This window comes from Littorina saxatilis, linkage group LG9 (assembly GCF_037325665.1).
Source record: "Littorina saxatilis isolate snail1 linkage group LG9, US_GU_Lsax_2.0, whole genome shotgun sequence".
In the NCBI taxonomy this organism is placed as follows: domain Eukaryota; kingdom Metazoa; phylum Mollusca; class Gastropoda; order Littorinimorpha; family Littorinidae; genus Littorina; species Littorina saxatilis.
In genome coordinates, this window is record NC_090253.1 from 43,114,446 (window position 1) to 43,120,731 (window position 6,286).

General features: G+C 42.6%; 1 protein-coding gene across 1 annotated transcript in view; it reads right to left on the minus strand.

Moving 5' to 3' along the window:
- Positions 1–6,286, minus strand: part of LOC138976165 (bicaudal D-related protein homolog) — a 34,405-nt gene that overhangs the window by 26,430 nt on the left and 1,689 nt on the right. The gene's annotated exons all lie outside the window — the stretch shown is intronic.

A 6,286-nucleotide genomic window follows, 5' to 3' on the forward strand; every position in this document is an offset into this window, starting at 1 on the left:
CTGTTATACTGTTTGACAGGGCTCCCCAAACTGTGCGTCCGCCTTGCGTCCTATACGCACTAGAACCCGAAAAAACGTACTAGAAATTCACGAAGGGGGTCCCGCGAAGCACTTAACCTGGAAAGATAGGGTCCAGGGACTCGCTAAAGGTCCGTTATCATTTGTACCGTCGGTGTTGTTTTTAGAAAATACTCTACCATACCTTCGTTGAAACAAATTTACGGACTATATATCGTCTAACCCACATGACACTATTGTTTTCTGTGAAGGAATCAGATAACTTCTAAAAGTCGGTATTATGTTGACTCTGAATGCTCCAAGGATCATCTGACGGCGAGGAATGCGCCTTCCTAAAGAAGAATATGAATCTCTGGATTTTCGGACGCTCTGACTTTCCACTGGTGGGGGTACCGGTGTAACACGAAATTTTTACTCCACGAAAAATTTACTCCGGAGTAAATATTTCGTACGAAATTCTTACTCCGAGTACACTTTTCGTACGAGAAAAGAACTCCACATGGCACGAAAAAATTACTCCCTCCACGAAATTTTTACTCCCCATTTTTTTTACTTCCAGTAAAAATATCGTATGCAAAAATGGGATGCGGGCGAAGGGATAATGCCAATAAGTGATCTCGCGCACACGAATGTCGCGCTACCCTCCTTCCACCCCTTCCACCACCAAGACTAACAGGGGACAAGGGAGTAAAAATTTCGTACACCTGGCATGGGAAGTTAAATTGCTTGTGTTTGGGTGAAGTAATTTATTCGTTATTTATTCGTCAGGGGAGTAACATTTTTGTACGAAATGTTTACTCGGAACTCACCTGTCTTGGGGAGTAATTTTCTCGTGAAATGGGGGAGTGCCTTTTTCGTAAAGGGAGTAACTTTTTCGTACGAAATGTTTACTCCGGAGTAAAAATCTCGTGGGAGTAATTTTCTCGTGTTACACCGGGACCCTTCAGGTGGTGCGTCAGTGGGGAACCCTGTGGTGTTGTGTTAGTGTTCTGCAGGTATACCTTTCACCTGGAAGAAAACAATTAATATTTCTTTTGCTTCGCCTTTGCTCTTTCTCACCCCCTGTTTAAAACCAGGCACTTATCCGTCTGGACATTTAGTCACGTTAAAAAAAATAAAAAAAAATACGCCGACGGTGTAAGACTCTCAAACAATACGTTATTGTATCATTATCGAGATAGATCGGTCTCTATTTGTCTCATGTTCAATTTCGAAAAACAATCACCCATTATGTACAGCGAGTTTCAGCTGCACATCCGCACACAGGCTGAATCATTCACGCACGCACGAACGCACACATATACACACACACACACACACACATACACACACACACACACACACACACACACGTACACACACACACACACAGACACAGAAAAAAAGCTTGCAGACGCCTGTGATGTGCGTGGGTTGGCTAAGCAAAATTTACATCCACAAGATGAGCCCATCGGCTGTTTTAACGATAGGGCAAGTTTATCTATAGCTACTGATCAGAACATGGAGCCATCTTGTCTAGAAAGTAGATAAGAAAGGTATACGCAAGTAAAACATGTTACGTATAACGGACAACTAAATGCAATTTTGTGTTCGTTCTTGGTCAGATGATTTTAGAAGCGCATGGAAAATAATATAATGAAGTACACATGCAATCAAGTTTACCAGCTGTTGTTTCATGTGTATGTATGTACATTTGCCACACTGTACGCACCCAAACATTTGAAACACACACACAAAACACACACACACACACGCACGCAGGCACGCGCGCACACACACACACACACGCACACATACACACACACACACACGCAGGCACGCGCGCGTACCCACACACACACACACACACACACATTACTTTGAAATGAACCGTGTGTGTTTATTCAATAAAATGTCTTACGTCTTACACACACACATTATTTAACATCTTATCAGTCAAACTGAAGTATTCTCAAGTAAAGGGGGAAGTTTTATCTCAATTTCACTACTCGAAAACATTTGCACAACTTGATTTGTTGAAGACTTAATGAAAGCAAAAGCTGGAATGCATTCTACTTCGCTTAAAGGCACAGTAAGCCTCCCGTAAACCATCACAGATACGGTCAGGCTTTTACACACAGTACAAACACCCTTTCATTTAAACACTCACCGATTCAGAACATCCTAGGTGCCCTCCGTAAACAGCGAACAATTTTCAAAGAATTTATTTTTGCGTGGTTTATCTTACCCCTGAGCCATCGTGAACCCGTGTGATCCAGTTTCCCTTTTTCACAATGTAGTCGTCAGTTAGTCATTTGAATGCGACTCGATGTGAGCTTATCTACAATAGCACGTGTTTATGCACGAAACAAACGGCTGTGGTTCACAAGAACTCTAGCGATGGCTTTTGACTGTTGAGAGGAACGGCGATATGCATAAACCGTCGTCTGCTACGACCCTTGCGTGACCCTGCTTCCGGGCTTTTCTTTTTTCAAACTTTCACAACTTCGAATTGTACTGATCTTGTCTTGATGAAAAAAGAATTCCTTTATGATTTAAGAATGTTTGTGTAACAAGCTGTCAATTTATTATTTAGATTTTAAAAGTTAGGTCTAGCGCAAAAACGCACCACGGTCCAAAAACATTCTGATAATCATCGATCCACGGCTGTGGCCAGTTAATTTACATCGATAGAATGAGACCCGAAGGGAAGTAACTCATGTTTGACCTGAGTTCAGGATGGGTCCAAAAAGTGTTCGAGACAATCTGCAAAATTAATTCTTTAAAACTTGCTCGCTCTTTACGTAGGGCACCTAGGATGTTCCCGTTTGGTGAGCGTTCAAATGGAAGGGTGTTTGTACTATGTGTGTAAAAGCCTGACAGTATCTGTGATGGTTTACGGGAGGCTTATTGTCCGGGCGTGATTTCCGGTATTGAATATTCAAAACAGCCGTCCAGCACCAAAACGAGGCGCCATTGATTGTTGTAGAGGACCAAGTCCACGAAAATAAATTCTTTGAAAATTTCTCACGCTCGACAGAAAGCAGCCAGGATGTTCCCGTTCGGTGAGCGTTCAAATGGAAGTATGCTTGTACATATGTGGACGCTCGGGTAGCTCTGTGATGGTTTACGGGAGGCTTACTGTGCCTTAAAGGCACAGTGCAGCTCACAGCCTTCGTTTTGCGTTTTTGTTGCAGCTGAGTGCATTTACAGTTCAAAAATCCTCATATGGTAGTAAAACAAACCCAAAACTACCCAACGACGACATCTGTGAAGCTCGACAGTTTCTTGTTCACGCGAGTGCATAAATTAACCTAGTTATTACGTGGTGTTTGGTCGGAGTTCGATTCAACTGAGTGATTCCGGCCTCTATTTTGTTTTACACAAACTCATGATGATGTCTGACATAGTTTGCTAGTGACGTGTCTTTTTGTGCATGATGTGGTGATCTACCTGATCTAAATTTAGATCCAAAATAGGTCAAGACCAGCCAGGTCCGAGTACGAAATTAATTCGTAAAACATTCGCAGTTCTTGACTCTTTGGGTGCAAGTCAATGAAACTTGGTAGTTCTTCTAACGGATAGCTGCCTGAGGTATGACTGAGGGGCTCCGTGCACCTGGATTTGACAAGTTCAGTACCTTTAAGAAACTACATTTGCGGGTTTACAAAAGAGCTGTATGATTGTGTGTGGTGCGTGGGTGCGTGTGTGCGCGCGAGCGTGTGTGTGTGTGTGGTGCGTGCGTGGGTGCGTGTGTGTGTGCCCCCCTGTTTACATGATACCGAAAATATTGTTTTAATCTTCTCAGGTGAGACTTTTCGGTACAGTTCTGATGTTTAGATCGACTGATTGACTGAATGTTTTAATATTGCTTTACACGATTTGTTTCTGGATTGTTTGTGTTGCTTCAGTTTTTCTTAGTCGAACAATATCCTGTTCAGGTTTTTATCTTATCTTTATGAAACAAAAGCATAGTCAACAACACAGCTGAACTTATAGTAACAGATAAGCCTTCGCACATGTTCGTTGGCGGAGATTGAGTTATTATATCATAGCACACAATGACAAACTAAAAATCAATAGTCAGCTACAGTATAGTTTTGGTTTGTTTGTTGTCTTGTTGCGTCTATTTGTGGATATCCATATGCTTTACGTATGTGTCCACTGATGTGGTTTTACGTGTATGTCTGTCGTGGTTACTCTTTTGTTTTCGTGTGCGTGCCTGCATTTTATTACAGTTTGCTTTCAGTGTCTAGGAGCCTTCCGACCCCTGACCCACCTACCCCTCCCAACACACGCACGCACGTTAGCACGCCCACACACACGCACACACACACGCCTTCATCCCCATCCTTACCAAACCTCACCCAACCGCCCTCTCTCTCACGACAGCTCTCTCGAGTCTCTTCCTCACTCAAGAGTACGTGACTGTACATTCGTGACAGAAGATTTAAGCCGCTAACAAGCAATACAAAGAGAACCAGCATATTCTATCCACAACACCAAATCTATACATCACAAAGAACAATACACCCTCATGCCCCGCAACAAAAGCTAAAGCCACCTAGCCCCGGGTTGCAATGCAAATGGACAGTGCATCCGTCTCGACGTGTGGTCAGTAAATCGATAAGCCTCAGGTGAATCCTAATACACTGGAACCCAGATGTTAAGACCGTAAAAAAGACGAGAAAAATCAGGTCTTAAAAAGGAGGGAGTCTTAAAATGGGGGTACATTTACAGAGGTTATGAACAGAAAATGTGACGGGCGCTGTGGCGGGGTGGTAAGACGTCGGCCTCTTAATCGGAAGGTCGAGGGTTCGAATCCTGGCCGCGGCCGCCTGGTGGGTTAAGGGTGGAGATTTTTCCGATCTCCCAGGTCAACTTATGTGCAGACCTGCTAGTGGCTTATCCCCTGGCCCTTCGTGTGTACACACAAGCACAAGACCAAGTGCGCACGGAAAGGATCCTGTAATCCATGTCAGAGTTCGGTGGGTTATAGAAACACGAAAATATCCAGCATGCTAGAAGCTTCCTCCGAAAGCGGCGTATGGCTGCCTAAATGGCGGGGTAAAAACGGTCATACACGTAAAATTCCACTCGTGCAAAAACACGAGTGTACGTGGGAGTCTAAGCCCATGAACGAAGAAGAAGAAGAAGAAAAACAGAAAATGTGAGAACACGAAGTCTTAAAATGGGGGGGTCTTAAAATGGGGGGGTCTTAAAATGGGGGGGTCTTAAAAGGTAGGTTCCACTGTATCATCTCTTGACCAGCCCTGCCGCTTCCAAAAGAAGAGGACATTGAAAGGAAGGTTCGTGTGTGTGACACGGACATCGACAGGGTATATTTGCGACGAGGAAAACGACCAAACTACACACAACATTTGCACAATACAAACGCAGTTGCTGCCTTTTTCTCGCGTAATACTGAAAAAAAAATCAACGTTCTTCATCACGAAAATATTGGCCACAACGTCGTTTTAGTATCTTTGTTGCGATTTTAATTTCATTTCGTAAATTATTATCTTTAACCAGCGGTGTCCCTATTGACAGACATGCGAACTTTGGATAACAATGAGGAAACGTTAAATTTGCATGACGTGCAAACATACTCTAATACGTGTAACAGTGTGAAACAAACACGAAAAGGCTATGTGACAGGCGAATATTCACAAGTAAATTTAAGTGAGACTCTGTTTGGGTTGCCGTTTGGTATGTTTTGAAACTCACACTAAGTTAACCTTCCTTTCATTCAGAATCACTGCGATAATAAGCCGTATTGGTGATCTTGGTATTGTTTTCAGACTTGTGGTTGCAATGTTGATGATATTAGCTATAACAGATTAAAACTATTGTTCAAACCAAGTTACCCCGCATAAAAAAGGAACAACAGCAGACATGTTTCCACAGAAGTGTTTCCACGGAAAAGAAGTAAATGCAATAACTTAACACCAACTATAAAACGAAATAATTGTATCACAACAATTTAAACAAAAACTTTGCCTTTGCTGAAGATATAATACGTGTGATGTTGCATATATGGTGCATGAAAACGTCCCACGCTAAAACTAAACGAGCTTGATTTTCTGATGACATACAAAAACCATTAACTTCAGGATATCGATATTCATATCTGTCAATAGCTTACAAAGGGTGCCCTCAAGGAATATTAACAACAGCACAGAGAACAACAAAAGAGCAGAACACGAAACTGCTTCGTAGGAAAACAAGTTAGTAATCAGCCTTTCCGATCCCCGACAGTTTAATTCTTGATGTTAATCTCAGTGTGGAA